We start from the raw sequence: 15,878 nt of genomic DNA on the forward strand, positions 1-15,878 counted from the left end.
CTACCAACAATGTGCTTCAGGATATTTGCTTTAAAATGTCATCATCCTGCCATCGTGTGCCAATTTGAGGTACTGCTCACTAAGTGTGTATTTAATTTTGAAATCAAGACTCAGTTTTACAACTTGGACATTCTATCACTAGAAAAATGCATGCTGCAATACAAACAGTATGTTTCAAGTAATTATAAAATTGCTATTATGCTGAATGAGAATGATTAATGCATACATAAAAGTGATACAATGACTGGTTTTGCTTCTTTTACTTCAGAGCCAATGCTTTATAACATAAAACAGTGGGGAAACTGACAGTTAAGCTGATGACTTTGGTAACATTAACACTTTATGTGAAGAAAAAAGAACAATTTGAGTGTTGGACTTTTCCTCCTTTGTCCTAGTCTCCTTCAATCCCAAACTGTGCAGAAAGTGGCTCACTTTGCCCCCTCCACTGCTATATTAAATTAGCTGTATCAGGTATGCCATATCAGATTACTCAGTTTTAGCAGACTACATACAGCACAAGATGAGAAAAGGAGAGAAGTCTGCTCTTCTTTCTGCACAGGCTGCAGAACCCAAAATCTCTTTCAGTGTCTGGGTGCACAACCAGACAGCTCCCAGCTCTGTAACAGAGGTGGGAGGCTGGTGTGTGGTGGGCATGCACCAACCTCTCTCTCCTCTTCCACAGGGATATATTTGAGCAGATACCCTTAAATCCCAGTAAGTAAGCACAGACAAAGTGGTTTTTTTTTCCCTTTTGTACCACTGAAGAGCCATACAACTTCATCTGTTTAAGGTAACAACTCCTCAGCTTCTATTCCAGTCTTGAAGTTGAAACCTTTCATGCCACATAAATAAAGAGGTAGCAACTTCTTTTCTCATCTACTTCTTTAGTGCTAAACTACGTTGAGTTTGCATGACCCTCCTAATCCCCCTACTGACAGATGCCAGTTTGCTATGTAAATGCATTGCCAACATGAAGGTGAATTCACATAGCACTGACCTGTACTCCTGAGGGTGCTGGTTTTGGCTAAGACAGAGTTAATTTTATTCACAGGAACAACTACAGGGCTGTGTTTTGGATTTGTAGTGAAAATAGAGTTGACGATGCAAAGATGTTTTTGTTATTTCTGAGAAGTGCTTACACAGCAACAGGGAATTTTCTGCTTCTCACACTGCCAGGCCAGTGAGGAGGCTGGGGCTGCACAAAGAATTGGGAGGGGACACAGCTGGGACAGCTGACCCCAACTGACCAAAGCCATTTGTCTTCCCAATTCACTGTTCTGTGCAACGGAGCCCTGCTCTACTGGAGATGCCTGAGAACATCTGCCTGCCATGCAAAGTGGTGACTGAATTATATGTTTTGCTTTGCTTCTCTATGTGGCTTTTACTTTACCTGTTAGACTGCCTTTATCTCAGCCCAGAAGTTTTTTCACTTTTGCTCTTGGGATTCTCTCCCCCATCCCACCAGTGGAAAGGGGGTGAGCTTAGCTGCCAGCTGGAGTTAAACCACTACACCAAGCCACTAAGTATATCACTTTAATGAACAATGTGGATTTAAAAACCAAAAGTAACAACAATTCCCCCGAAACAAAATAAAACCAAAAAAACTCAAACCAACAATTGCTTAGCACCCTGAGGAAAACGCCCTCATAACTTTCATAAAACCTCAAATTCAGAAGTTGTGATTGAAAATAAATCAGAGAAACTCTCCAGCCAGCTGGTACAGATGAAGCAAAACATTCCCTAGAAAGTTATTTAAAATCTCCACAAGCAATCTGGACTATCCCTGCTCCAGCTGAGGCAGGTTATGACTGCTATGTATCCATGTATAACCTTATCCAATAAAATAACTCAGAAATGGGAAGCTCTGCAGCCTCTACAGCAGAGCAACTCAATACTGCTTGACCTATAAAATGTTTTACATCTGCTGCCATTGTTCATACTTAGGACCTTTCAATGGCAGCCACTAGCAAGTTCAATACAAAGTTTTCTCACCACAAGCTGTTGTTTCTTCATTTAGTCTTCTACCCTTATTCCCCTTATGATCAGAAATGAGTTGCCACTAAGGACACAGCTGTCAGAAGCAACAAGCACATCTAGCCCTCCCCTTCTCTTCAACAAACTGAGGGATTTTGATGTCTCTTCTCTGATACCAAAGATCTAATCTTCCAGAGAGTTACTCACATAAAGAGTTCTATTGATTGCAGTGGAAGTAATTTCCCCAGATTTGCAGAACACCTTCCTTCTGCTGTGCACATGTTGCAGCTGTTACTCAGCTTCTCAAGCAGTTGATGAGAAATTAATGTAATGTAACTTCCAGGGAAAAAGTCCAATGGGTTCACAAGGGTACTAGCTGTACATCTCCACTGTAAGGTCTAACAGCTCACTCTTTAAAATCATTTCATCTTAGCCATTTTATCTGCTTATATTTTTCTTCATGCAAAACTAAATTTGTGAACTTTGTGAACTGATCAAAACCAAAGTTTCTACTAAGGACTGGTCTTTTGGGTGAAGGTTAAAAGGAGCTGGAAAGCCAGTTTAACCCTCTTGTTTAATTTGTAGCAGCTGAGATACCTAAATATCTAAACTTGGAACACGTCTATGCAGTTATCTCAGCATTGTTTCCTGCCACAGGTTTTTGCATCTGGATGCTGCAAATTTTCCTCCACATTCTGACATGCATTTTATACAGGACCTATCGTCTGTGATGAGCATTTCCTCTGCCTTCTGGCATAGGAGGGCTCCCTTCTACCTTGGACCATTGGATTCAAACAATAAAAATAAATAACGATAAGGTTTCCTGCATTCATACTGTGTCACAGCACAGAATTTGAGAAAATGGCAAGGGCATAATAGGATTTTTATGGGACAGAGGAAAAACAACCAACCTGACACTCACATCTGACCCACTCTACACAGCAAGCCCAGAGCAGGTTAGTCATCACCTCCTCTCTACAGCAGTGTGCTTGGGTCCATTTAGGTAAAAAAATCTATGCTAAACAAAAGAATTCAAAGTCCTATTCCACAGTCAGCCAGATCTGAGTCGTGACTTGATTATAGTGCTGACAAGGTGGGTGGTGAAGAAAGCACTGTTATAGGCTTGAAAAATAGGGCTGGTAGAACTCTCACAGGTCATCTTCTCCCCTGCCCAGAGCAGGAACAGTTACATGAATGCAGTTTTCAGATACCACCTACTCTACCAGTTGTTTGTTAAGCTTGTTTTCAAAAACTTACTATTGACGGGGCTATGCATTTTCCCAGAGAAATCTATTTAGTGCTTCCCAGCTCTTACTTTCTTACTTTCAAGATTTTGTTTGTTTTGTCTGAAGAATCTTTGCAATCTTGTGTTATCTCTTCCCCATGTTCTGCTTTGGTATATTACCATTTAATTCATCAAATGTATAGTTTTGCTCTTTATCTGAAAGCATTTCATGGGTACATTTCTATTCTCAGCAATTCAAATGCATTGAATGTGCCTGAATGGCCACATGGTTGGAATACGTATCATGAATTGTTTCCTTTGTTGATCTTTAGAACTAGTATTGCCCAAAAGCCTACCTTAAGCATTCATGTGTGCATTTTCTGATGTGTAACCATGTTCAAAAAATCATGATACTGAAGATCACACATCTGCAAATATTAGTCTGCTTGTGCAAAGTGGCAGGTATGGAATTTCCTCTATAGGTCTGCAAATAAACTTTGCAAGCTGCAGACTGAGTGGGCCTTTACACTTTTTAACATGTGCTACATCATTCATGCCTTGATGTGAAATGCTTTTATGAGGCAAAGAACAGCTCACTTTACCAGTCTAGTTTGCCACAAGGTGTCTGGCACTTACATGGTGGGCTTGTGCACTGTTTGTGCAGAAGGTCCCTAGGTCCAAGCTGAAGGATCAAATCACAATTTATCTGTTAGCCCAGTCCCTGGCTCTGTATTAGGATGATGTAACAAACTTCTTTCAAGATACCAGCAGGACTTGGTCTAATGACCCTAACTTGTTCAGCAGAAACTCTCATCCTCTCTGAAACTTCCAATCAAGCAACTAAAGAGAAAATACTAATTATCTGAACACATAGAACTAACCCTCAAACAGATCCCAAACAGAGCCAGTCAGCACAAGCCACTCACACTCTGATCTAGAGCTGGTGCTCTGGACTAAACATAGCCTGGCTTTAGGTCAAGGCATGGTAGAATATCCATCCTCAACCCTGGCCTTCTCTGAGAGCATTTAGTACTGCTGACTGTAGGTATTACTGATCAAGAGTGGGGCAGGAGACTCAGGAAAATCTTTAAAATGAATTCAGGGTAGGATTGGAAGGAGATGAAGCCCTCTTCAGTGGAGGACTGTGCTGGGAAGGCACAGCTTCACCAACTGACCCAGGGCCAGTATCTCATGCAGTATCTAAAGGAGGGCATCAGAAGAAATCAAGGATACAAACAGCAACATTTCCAAACTTCTCCTTGTCCTCCACAGATACAACAATGCCTTTCATTGAGGTGATTGGATCAATTCATAGATGATTAACAGCTACCTAAATCTGAGGAAGAGTATTATCAGAGCCAGTAGAGGGAAGCAAGCATAATGGAAAATTCATAGCTACTGAGTGAAAAAAATAAGTTTTGCTGAAGGTGGAAGCTAACTTTGAGTGTATAGGCCTTTTCCAAGAAAATACACACCTGAAAATAAAAAGTAAAATTTCCAGCACAGCATCCAGGGGCAATGGTTTTGGTCAAATCTCCAAAGCAAGGACAGCTAATCCTCTGCATCAGTAGATGCTGACCCAGCCTCAAGGTCTGTCTTTAACACTGCCTGAACTGCCCTGGGACAGTAAAATACCCTGCACAATTCTCAGGATGCTAATGTGCTGCACAATCACAGTGTAACTGGCTGTGAGTAACGGGGTGAATTATATTCAGGAAATACATTCTTACAACTAACATTACCTCCCCCCACAAAAAACAGACAAACAAACAAACAAACAAAACAAATAAACAGAACCACAAATCCCTAATTAGTCTGGAATCTTTGGAGGGCAATTAAAATGTCTACAGCTTTGACATTGCTCTTAACTTCTTCTAAAGAACTGGAAAACAATTTTCTGAAGGCATGATCCATGATGGAGAAAATAGTTTGAAGGGGGTTTTTGTTTCCATTTTACTGGAATTTTTAAAATATCTGTCAGGAACACAGCCTCAGCTCGGTGGCATCAGTGAGCTGCTCCAACCCCCTACAGTCCAAGCCCTCCTGGTGAGCCCAGCAAGCAACATGAGCTTCTTTTATCTACTCCAACACATCCTTACTGCTGGAACTATGAAATAGTTCCAACCTTCAGCCAAATTCAAAACACCCAGATATTTTGATTTTTATCTTGAGAGATGACATAGGCAAAAAGTCACCTGAATTCAAGCTGAAATGTGAAGCTCCCATTACACATGCAATTAGTGCTGTCTGAAATACACATTAGCCTTTTAATGCTTTTGGAGGTCACAGATTATCTTTGTTGCAATTTATGCTTTACTCCAGAGATATGCTGTTCTGTGAGATAATACACATAAACTTTAATCAGCTGCACAACTCCTGCTATAGCTAAAATTCCACTGAGAAAATCATAACCAAATCAAAACAAAACCCAAAACATAACTGCCTTAGTTCTACAGCAAACCACCAACATTTCCCAATAAAGTGATCAAGGAACAAAAACCATTTGACCTTTGTGGGCAAAAATACCAAACTTTTTGATACTGGCATCACCCTCTATTTCTCTGCAACTGCTTGAACAGTGGTATCCCTACTCTCTGACCTGCTGTCTAATTTAATTTTCTGCTGGCTCTGTGTTATTTTTCCCTTCTACATTAATAGGAAATTTAAGATGTTTTTTTCTGGCATCATCTTTAAATGTGATTTTGTTGGCACTCTTGCTTGTGGCTGATGCATGCTGACTGCTACTATTTGTTGTTTCAATCCTCACAGTGGTCCATACTGCTTTAGTTTGTAGGGTAGTTTGACCCTTGCTGGATTGGGTGCCCACCAAGCTACTTTGTCACTCCCCTCCTCAGATGGACAGGGAAGAGAATACATAACAAAAGATTTGTGAGTTAAGAAAAGGGCGGGGAGAGATCATTCACCAATTACTATCACGAGCAGAACACAATTGACTTAGGGAAATTGGTCTTAATTGTTGTTAATCAAAATCAGTAAAGGATAATGAGAAGCAAAACAGATCTTAAAACCACCTTCCCCAGACCCCTTCCTCTTTCATGGGCTAAATTTTATTCCTGATTCTCTTCTTGCTCCCTGCCAACAGTACAGGGAGAGAGGGAATGGGTGTTACAGTCACTTCATCACATTTTGGTTTTGCCACTGCTTCCTCCTTGGGGAGAGGACTCCTTTCCCTGCTCCAGTATGAGATCTCTCTAATGGGAGACAGTCCTCCACAAACTTCTCCACTGTGAGTCCTGCCTACAGGCCACAGTTCTTCACAAACTGTCCCCATGTGAGTCCCTTTCCTTGGGGTGCAGTCCTTCAAGAACAGCCTGCTCCAAGCATGGGTCCTGTGGGATCACAAGTCCTGCCAGCAAACCTGCTTCACATGAACTTCTCTCTCAAGGGGTGCAGAGATCCTGCCAGAAGCCTGTTCCAGCACAGGAACAGGACCCACAGGGTCACAGCCACCTTGAGAAACCCACCTGCTGTGGCGTGGGCTCCTCTACAGTCTGCAGGTGCATCTTTGCTCTACTGTGGACCTCCTTGTTTTGAGTGCAATCCACACTTGAGACTTAGCACATTGAGAGGCAGAGAGGGAGGGCAGTACTTGCACAGTGTGAAATATGGAGAACCAAAGAGAGTTGTACCAGATGCCCACAAGCTGTAAAGCCAGAAGGCTTCTTGGTGACAAAGTGGCTACTCCCTGCAGCTATGGACTGTGTTCACTTGAAGCTCAGAAAGAAGAGAAAATGTACATTTGAAGGAATACTCTGATATATGACTTTTTATTCATATTCACTGAGAGAAGATGCATTTAAAGGGAACACAGAACTCCCTTTGGAGGCCACAAGCCATGGGCAAACAATAAAAACTGCTGAAGTCCTAGGCTTATGTAGGTCAGGTAAAACTACATGGTAAAACTGGTCTATCACTGCATGTATGTATCTGCAAGAAATTAAAGAAATCAGCCCTTCTGATTCACTCAGATTATTTTTTTTGTCTGAAAGACTGAATAATGTACTTATATACAAATAATTCAAAATCAAACCCAGTTAATGAGCCCACCACATTGCACACTTGAATACATTGTGCAAGACATGCACAGCATTACAGAGGAACACGGTCTGGGGCACCATTGGCATCCTACTAACTTTTACTACCATAGCATCTCTGGTACTTGGAGTATAACACAGATAAAGTACAAAAACTCTCATGTACGTTAATGAAATAAGGATGGAAATTACTGATTTTGTGAGAACTCTATTTCCCAGACACTCCACAAGAATTACTGCAAGTGTAGCTTTTCTTGTTGCTAGGATAATTTCTGTTATAGTATTTGACATAAAGAATAATTTATGAGAGTTATAATATGCATACATGAGTGCAGTTGTATAACAGCATTTGCTGAGCATTTTCCTTTGTTGTGCTAATGGAGTTTTTGGCTTTCTTCTATTTTCATTGTCAAGTCACTCAGCTAAGACAGTCACAGCAGTCATTTGCAGGGACTGACTAAGTTTATACAGCAGTATGTATCGTCGTGCAAAGAATCCTATCTAGTGACAGTTGCAAGGGGAATTTCTGTAAGCAGAATGCAATCAGTGAATAGAAACATATCCAGAAATTCGAGCAATAATGGTTACAGTTTCTCTGTGATTTACAGTGACCTATTTTATTTCTGATTATAGCTGCTTAGAGCAGCAGTTTCAATGATAAAACCGCACTGATGCTGTCACCTGGTGCTTCCCAGCCTCAGGGTGCTCCTAGAGCACGCCTCACACCAGTGCAGAACAGGTCTGCAGATCCCTGTGTGGGTTTGGGGCACATCTCTTTGTTCTTTGTGGCAAAAAGCCAGTTCAACACTAATGCTTCCAGGATAAGCTATGCAAAGATTTGGTGACCATCATAGCAGCAGTCTGCCTGCACCTGTCTGAGAAGTGATGACCAGGACATGCTGTCCTGGATGAATGGTGATGCTCAGCACCTCCTGACTTCTCTCTCCAAAGTTATTTTGCACTAGACGTCCAAACTCTGCTGTCAGTGGTAGAGTTTGGTTCTGCCAGCAGGATAATTACTGCAGTACTTACACTGCTGCACAGCCCCAGCAGTGCCAAGGGCCCTACAGCCTCTTTGCCAGGTTGATGGATAATGACAATGCAAGTAAGAGGGAGCCTTGCCACTTCTCAGCACTAGGTAACTCAGAACCTACTACCTGCTCTAGGAGGCTGGTCTTCTCCTAATGTTAATAAAGAGAGGGGCAAATCTTTCCCAAATGCAGTCCAGAAGAGGACCCAAAGTTAAACACATAGAAGTTCTTATGTCCCTGCCAGCTGTTCACTTTGGAGAGAAGTCTACAGTATTTTACCTTCCCCAGCACCTGTGCCTGAGGTAACACTGAGTCATTCTGAGGGAATGGTGGCAATTTTTGGGAATGAAATGAGGCCCTTGTTCTAGCAAGCCTTGTTATAACAGCATCATGTACTTGCATATTCCCTCCAAAGCCAGCCTAATCTGCCATGCATCCAAATATCCGAGTCTCCAGATGTAATGCTTCCACTCATACTCTCCAGTACTCATAACTATATATATATGTGGGATGAATATTCAACACTGTAATCTTGGCATTCCCCAGACTAGTTTTAGGGATGACAAATATAACTTTTGATCACACTCTGTTCATGTGGAAAAGTTAGAACAGCTGCTGCTATTTCAGTTCTCACAGGCATGGAATTAAATTACCTACAAATAGACACAGCAAGTAAAACCCAGAAGACAGAGAGCCCTGGGAGGTGTGCTGTGCCACCTGCCTCCCCACAGACACAAGGGCTTGCAAGGGCATACCTGGAAGGCAAGATACAAAGCTGCCCTCTCTAGTGGTACATTAGGGGAAACACCTCCCTCTCATACCTTTAGAGTTAGAACAAAGGTTTCTGGAGCACCTTGATGTTTTTTGTTTGTTGTTTTATTTTATGCATATTTAAGAACTAAAGAAATAGAGATGAAAATCTTATCCAAGAAGATTATTTGACCATATAAAGAACTCAAGGTCAAAATGGGGTGAAATAGATAAACCATGCTGTAACAATTTTGAAATATGATTCATATGGGTTAAAGAATGGGAAAGCAAAACACATTCATCTTGGCATTTAGAGTTTTATTCTATTCCCCCAATTTCCTTGACAGATCTCCTGGTCCTACCTCATAAACTGCACGTATGCATCTGCATAACAATAGTAGCTAAACTCCAGCAGCTGGGCAAAGAAGTAAATATTCTTCCACAGAGTCAGTGAGCTCATTTTTAATGGTATGTGGGATATTTTATTTCTGAAAAAGTAATTAATTTTGTTAGCAAAAATATGAAGATAAGGTCTTAAAATACCTGCACAAACCTACCCTCTCACTTCTGCCCTTTTCCACTTACCTACTAGCTTCTCTCCTGGCAGTCAGCAAAAACATCACAGTATTAATACAGCCAGCAGCACTATAGGCGATGCAAGATGAATTACAATAGAGGAACAGAGAAAAACCTGACAAAGGAATTATATACGACCCTTAGGAAAAAATTAAAGCAGACAACAATTTTAGAAAAGAGCACATTATCAGCAAAATAATACTATTCTGTAAGACAAAAAAAAAGGAAAATACTTTTTTGGGAACTGAAAGAAAAATTATTTTCTAAAAAATAATTTGTATCTTGAATAAATTTTTAATCATTAATAGAAAGTTGGAAAACAAAAATGGAAGAAACTTAGGAGGGCATCTACCTCATTTCCTTGATTCTCTGGCATTTTGAATTGTCTGAGCTCTTTCAGCACACAAACTGCCTTTGAGATGTACTTCTCAGATTTTCTCTGCTAGAGATATTCATGCAACACATGTGAACAGGATTAAAGAGATATCTGAAATTAAGCTGAAGATTTCGATTTAGAGTTGCATATGTTCTATCAGGCAGGACAGAATAAATATAACAAGCAAAACAATGTTTAGTCAGTTTTGCACTGCAATTATAATATTTTTATTACTATTGTAATTGTTCTAATTGCTGTCCATTTGTATCATCCTACATGGACTGCTAAAGAGTGACCTTCAGCTTGTCATTTTTGCAGATGACTGAAAGAGCTTGATTGCAAAGGTAAGAAGATGTGTTTCTCACTACACAGCTCCCATTTTCCCATATTTCTTTGAGATGACAGCAGGTAACTCAACCTGGAAAAATGAACAGGACTACAATTCATAAAAATGTCAACTAGGTATTGCTTCAGCACATTTCTGCAGCATCAGTGTTAAGAGCCATGCATTGTAAATGTTCTGCAATTCACTGGACTGTGAAACTACTTGGAAAGCAAACCTTGAAATTTTGCTTATGAAACGTTTACGCTGATAAATTTAATTTAGTATGTCTTTCAGGTAGCAAGAAATGTAAAGTTTTGAAACAATGGCAAGTGCAGAGGAAATCACAAAATCAACAACATAATTCTTATTGACAGTTTCCTATCTGTCCTAATTCTCTTCTAATTTTAGATCTATTTTTCCATTTTGTGGAGATAATATTTAGAAAATAACTTCAAGCTTCAATTCCATGGAATATATAGACAGCACAAACTGCTCTCAGGGATGAAGTTATTCTGTCAGGAAAGACATCAATGGTTGGTTAAAAGTGTTTAAACATTGCCCATATTTATTCATGCAGCAGATAATAGAATGCTGCAACATAAATACTTGCATAAACATAAATCAGTGGAGACTTTTTTTTAAAGTAATCTAAAGAGGCAGGCAATCTTTTGTTTTGCCTGTTGTTCTCCACTCTAATCAAAGAATGCATTTCAGAAATCTATATTAGATTCTGATCCTGCAAATACTTGCAATATGTTTAAGGTCAAGCACCTTGTTCCACTCCTTAGTCAATTTAGTTCCGTGTAGAATTAAATTGCACGATGGGAATCCTTCCCAGTGCTCATCTTGCTGCTCCCTCAGGCTTTGATACTGAGATGGGACAAAACCAAGTGCAATACAGCTCTAGGTCAGCATGTTCTCACTGGAGTCGAGAAAGAAAAGAATTTTTGTTCTTATGAGTAAAAGCAAAATAACTTTAAAAGTACTCTTAACTAATACTACTATTTTAGACCACCAAAGACTTATACAGAAGATAAGAAAAGAAGCTTTTGGGTTTCCTATTTATCTTGGTGTCTTAAATTGATCACTATCCCAAAAACCATGGGGAAAATGTATAAAAACCTTGTAAGTTCTCTTATAGATTAGAACTGCTTTTAAAAGTTGCACAGTCTGTAGTTTAAAGAAACTGGACCAGACTGATCAGATAAAAAAGACACCTATACTAACACCCTGATTCCAGAGGCACCAGAAGGCAATGAGCTGGAACAATGTTTTTGACTGTGACATCCAAGTACCATTCTAAAAAATGCATGACCTTTAATTACTAGAAGGCAAATGTCTTTACAGTTACTACATAGTGATCCAAAAATTCTCAGTCTGAAAACCAAAACATTGAAAATCCCTACTCTGAAAATGTCCTGGAAAAAATATATCAATCATAGATTCCAAGTTTGACAGAAACAGTGGCTCTCTGAATCACTGCATGAAAAAGGCTCAAGTTTTGACCTGTTCATGTTTTGACTTAGACCTTGCTGCAAAAGTCAAACCAGTGTCCATATATGAAAACTTTCCCTTAACTTGCCTAACTTACATAGATACAAATGTATTTGTCACTGACGTGCCTAATCCCCTGCCTGCTTAAATCTACCATGGTTTTCTCTCGAGCCTCCTTGGTTCAGACTCCTAAAGGATTATTCTAAGAGGTAATAAAAGAAGATGTCATAAAGATGTCATGCTCCCCATCCTTATTTGTTCCCTAAATGATGACCATTACATTATGGCATTGAGAAAACTCTGCAACACCAGAATGCCTTGATCCATAGGCAGAGCTAAAAACTCAGTTGAACAAGCTTTGTTCTGCATTACTGTTAATATATAGAATACATCATGAGCATTCATACCATTACCTACACAGAATATTAAGAAATATTTTACTGGTTTTTCCTGGGATGGAAAAGCAGCTGGTCTGGGTCTGTGTTTTGGATTTGTGGTAAAAGCAGTGTTGACAGCACACCAGTGCTTTGGCTATGGCTGAGTGGTGCTTACACAGCACTAAGGGTTTTTCTGTTTCTCATGCTGCCCTGACAGTGAATAGGCTGGTGGTGGGCACAGGTCTGAGAAAGGACACAGACAGACAACTGACCCTGACTGCCAAAGGGATATCCCACACCATATATGATGTTGTGTGTTTGTCTTCCCGAGTCACTGTTACACACGATGCAGCCCTGTGTTCCTGGAGATGGCTGAACATCTGAGGGCCCATGGGAAGTGGGAAATTAATTCCTCGTTTTGCTTTGCTTTTGGGCATAACTTTAGCTTTACCTCTTAGTCTGTCCTTATCTCAATTCACACTTTTAACCTCACCTTGAATACTGTGTGTAGTTTTGGTCAACACAATATACGAAAGAGAATAAGTGACTAGAGAGTGTCCAAAGAAGGGCAATAAAGATGGTGAAGGGCCTTGAGGGGAGGTTGAATGAGAAGCAGCTGAGGTCCCTTGGTCTGTTCAGCCTGGAGGAGACTGAGGGGAAACCTCTTTGCAGTCTGCAACTTCCTTCTAAGGGGAAGAGGAGAGGCAGGCACTGATCTCTTCTCTGGGGTGACCAGTGACAGGACCCAAGGAAATTGTCTCAGGGGAGGTTTAGATTGGGTATTTGAAGGTGACTGGGCACTGGAACAGCTCCCCAGGGAAGTGGTCACAGCACTAATCCTGGGAGAGTTCATGAAGAGGTTGGACAATGCTGTCAGGTACACGGTGTGACTCTTGGGGATGGTGCTGTGCAGGGCTGGGAGTTGGTGTCAATAATCCTGATGGGTCCCTCCCAGCTCAGTATATTCTGTGATTCTGTGATTCTCACCCCTATTGTGGGGGGAGCATGTAAGCTCCTGGATGGGACTTGGCTGCCTGCTGGCATCAAACTGTGACAAATATTCATGTTGGAGTGATGCTTGAGCTTTTTCTTCCTCATCCTGGTAAAGATCCATATACTCACAGGTATTCCTGCTCCTGGCTCACAGTACAGTGGAGTCATATATTGGAAACTAGACACCATTTAAAACCTGAGCCTTGGGCTCTTACTATTTCATATATAAACCAAGAAAATCTACTGAGAACAGCAGACACTTTGTTAATTGAAATTTTGGTTTCAAAACTTTTAAAACTAATATGAGCAAGATGGAAATGCTTGTTTTGATCTCCAGGTGAAGTAATTTTTAAATTCCTTCTCCCAAGCATTTGGCATATTCATACTGAAAAATACTCACAGATATTCTGACTTTAAAAGCAACCCAAAGACAGAAACAGTATTTTGCTTTCCTGCTCCCTGCAAGAAAATCTTTGACGTTTATCCTAACAGGGCTGTTAGGATAGCCTTGCTGAAATCATGCTGACTGGAGAATGCAAACAGTGAAGCTGTTCTTGCTGGAGACTCACAAGAGCTGAACAGAAAAGATTCAAAACAGAAAAAAGACAATTTTAAAGTTGTATCTTAAAGCAAAAGACCAAAGTTACATACTTAAAGACTAAACTTGAGAAAAAGTTAAATTACTGACATGGAGAACATGTGAAATGGACAAATCAGGCCACTGGATTCCTACAGTGTGTAAACATATTAATGGGTAATATTTTTGACAGAGTAAGTCTCATGAGCTTGAAATTAATTTCTGATGTGTTGTTTTAATCCACAGTGAAAATTATCTTACAATTTTCAAAGCAATAATCATAAGTCATATGTAAACAGAAGATAATGAGGAGGTGTGGTATTGGTTTGACCTACACCACTTTGAATCAAGTGACCTTGAAAAAGAAACAAACAAACAAAAACAAATCAGACAAGTAAAACAAAAACCTCCAACAACCAACAAAACAAAAACCAAAAAAACCACACAGACAAACAAGAAACCGAAATCAACTCAAACCAAAAACCTAAAACAAACAAAAGAACAAAACCAAACAAAAACAATCCAGAGCCAGAAATATTCCAATGAGAGCTGGGAAAGGCTCTCACAATACTATACAAAGCAGTATCAATGTACAGTTGAGTTTAAAAAAAAAAAAAAAAGAAAATCCAAGCCAAACCTAGATACCACCTTGCTAGTGGAAAGAAAAAGTGCTGAAAAAAAAAAAAGACAACAAAATTGACAGTAACAGAAGTTATATGTCAACCGGCAATTATTAAACAGCATCAAGAAAAATTTCCAGTTTCCTAATATTTAACCATTAGGAAAGCCACAAGCATTATTTTGACTTGCACCAACTAGCACTTTCACAAAGAATTTACAAGCACATCTCAGAAGTTAGCTCCTACCATGATTCTTCCTTGCAGGTAGATTGGATGCAATCATCCTTTTTTTGGAGGTTGAATGAGTTTAGCAGTTGGACATGGGCTATTCTGTGCTAGTTGTTCTCAGTGTTGGAGAACATTCCCAGATATGTTTATTTTCTGAATACCAACATAGCCAAATATTACAGGTTATGGGTAGCTGAAGCTTAAATTATTACAAGAATGTGACCTGCAGAGATTTAAAAGCGTTTGATAAATAACAGGGGCATATGAACTGAGAAGCTGTCCAAGCAATGAAAGAGACCCGAGGGACTCTACAAAATGTTTTCTCCTGCAAGAACAACTTCTTGGCAAACCATACATTTAGCTACAATATTTATTTTGTCACTGTAGCTAAAAGGCAACAGAATAAGGCTGTGTTTATGGAAATAGAAGGAGAAAATTAAAAGTCTCCTAATGACCAAAAGATAAATTTCGTACTTATCACACGGAAGGAAGGCATTACAATCCTCTTGAAAATGCTTAGAAAAATAGGGTTTTTTGTTAAATTATTATTATATTATTTCTACTTTCCTTTTTACATATGAGAGCTTTTTTTCCATATGTGCTTAATTCCTGGGTAATTTCTATCCTGAGTGACTATGAAATCTGTGTGTATGAGATTGCACAAATTGCCAGGCAATATATCTGTTTAGTAAAGTTTCAGGGCAGCTTGCTCTGCTAGACACTTTGGTTCTGTTTAGAGTAGACTGGTGAAACAAACAGCACAACATATTTACTTAGAACATCAAAGAGTTCCTGCTTGTGATTATGGCAGTCTAACTTTGTCTTTCAGATTGCTGAAGGCTATTGGCAGAAAAGACAGGGTTTGGGAATGTAGGTAGAAATCAGGTTGAATCAGTCAGATTAAAGAGGAAACAGGACTGGTTCCATTTCCAGTGGCACATTTACTGTGTTGTCAGCAGGTGAGCCCAGAAACAAGATCTCATTTCTTTGATGCTGATTAAAAAGTTTACTCCACAGATCTCAAAGCTCCAGACAGCAAATGATGGGATTTGCTGAATTGGGTGTGAGTTATGTCTAGCACACATCTGGGCCAAGTCACCATAGGATCCTTCCACAGTCCTGCAGAGAGCAGGGAGCTGGGCAGGAACAGCAAGAACAGGCCAGGGACTGTCTCATTACCTCCTGAAGGAGACACTTCTTATATGATCAGGTGAAATGTACTTGAATTTCCACTGCTGGGACTCTGCTGGGAACCAAAACAACCAGACAATTAAAGT

At 40.0% G+C, this 15,878-nt stretch overlaps 1 long non-coding RNA gene across 8 annotated transcripts in view; it reads left to right on the top strand.

The window, feature by feature from the left end:
* Positions 1-15,878, top strand: part of LOC148225527 (uncharacterized) — a 183,075-nt gene that overhangs the window by 152,771 nt on the left and 14,426 nt on the right. The window lies entirely within an intron of this gene.

Source organism: Sturnus vulgaris, chromosome 1 (assembly GCF_052056855.1).
Source record: "Sturnus vulgaris isolate bStuVul1 chromosome 1, bStuVul1.hap1, whole genome shotgun sequence".
In the NCBI taxonomy this organism is placed as follows: Eukaryota; Metazoa; Chordata; class Aves; order Passeriformes; family Sturnidae; genus Sturnus; species Sturnus vulgaris.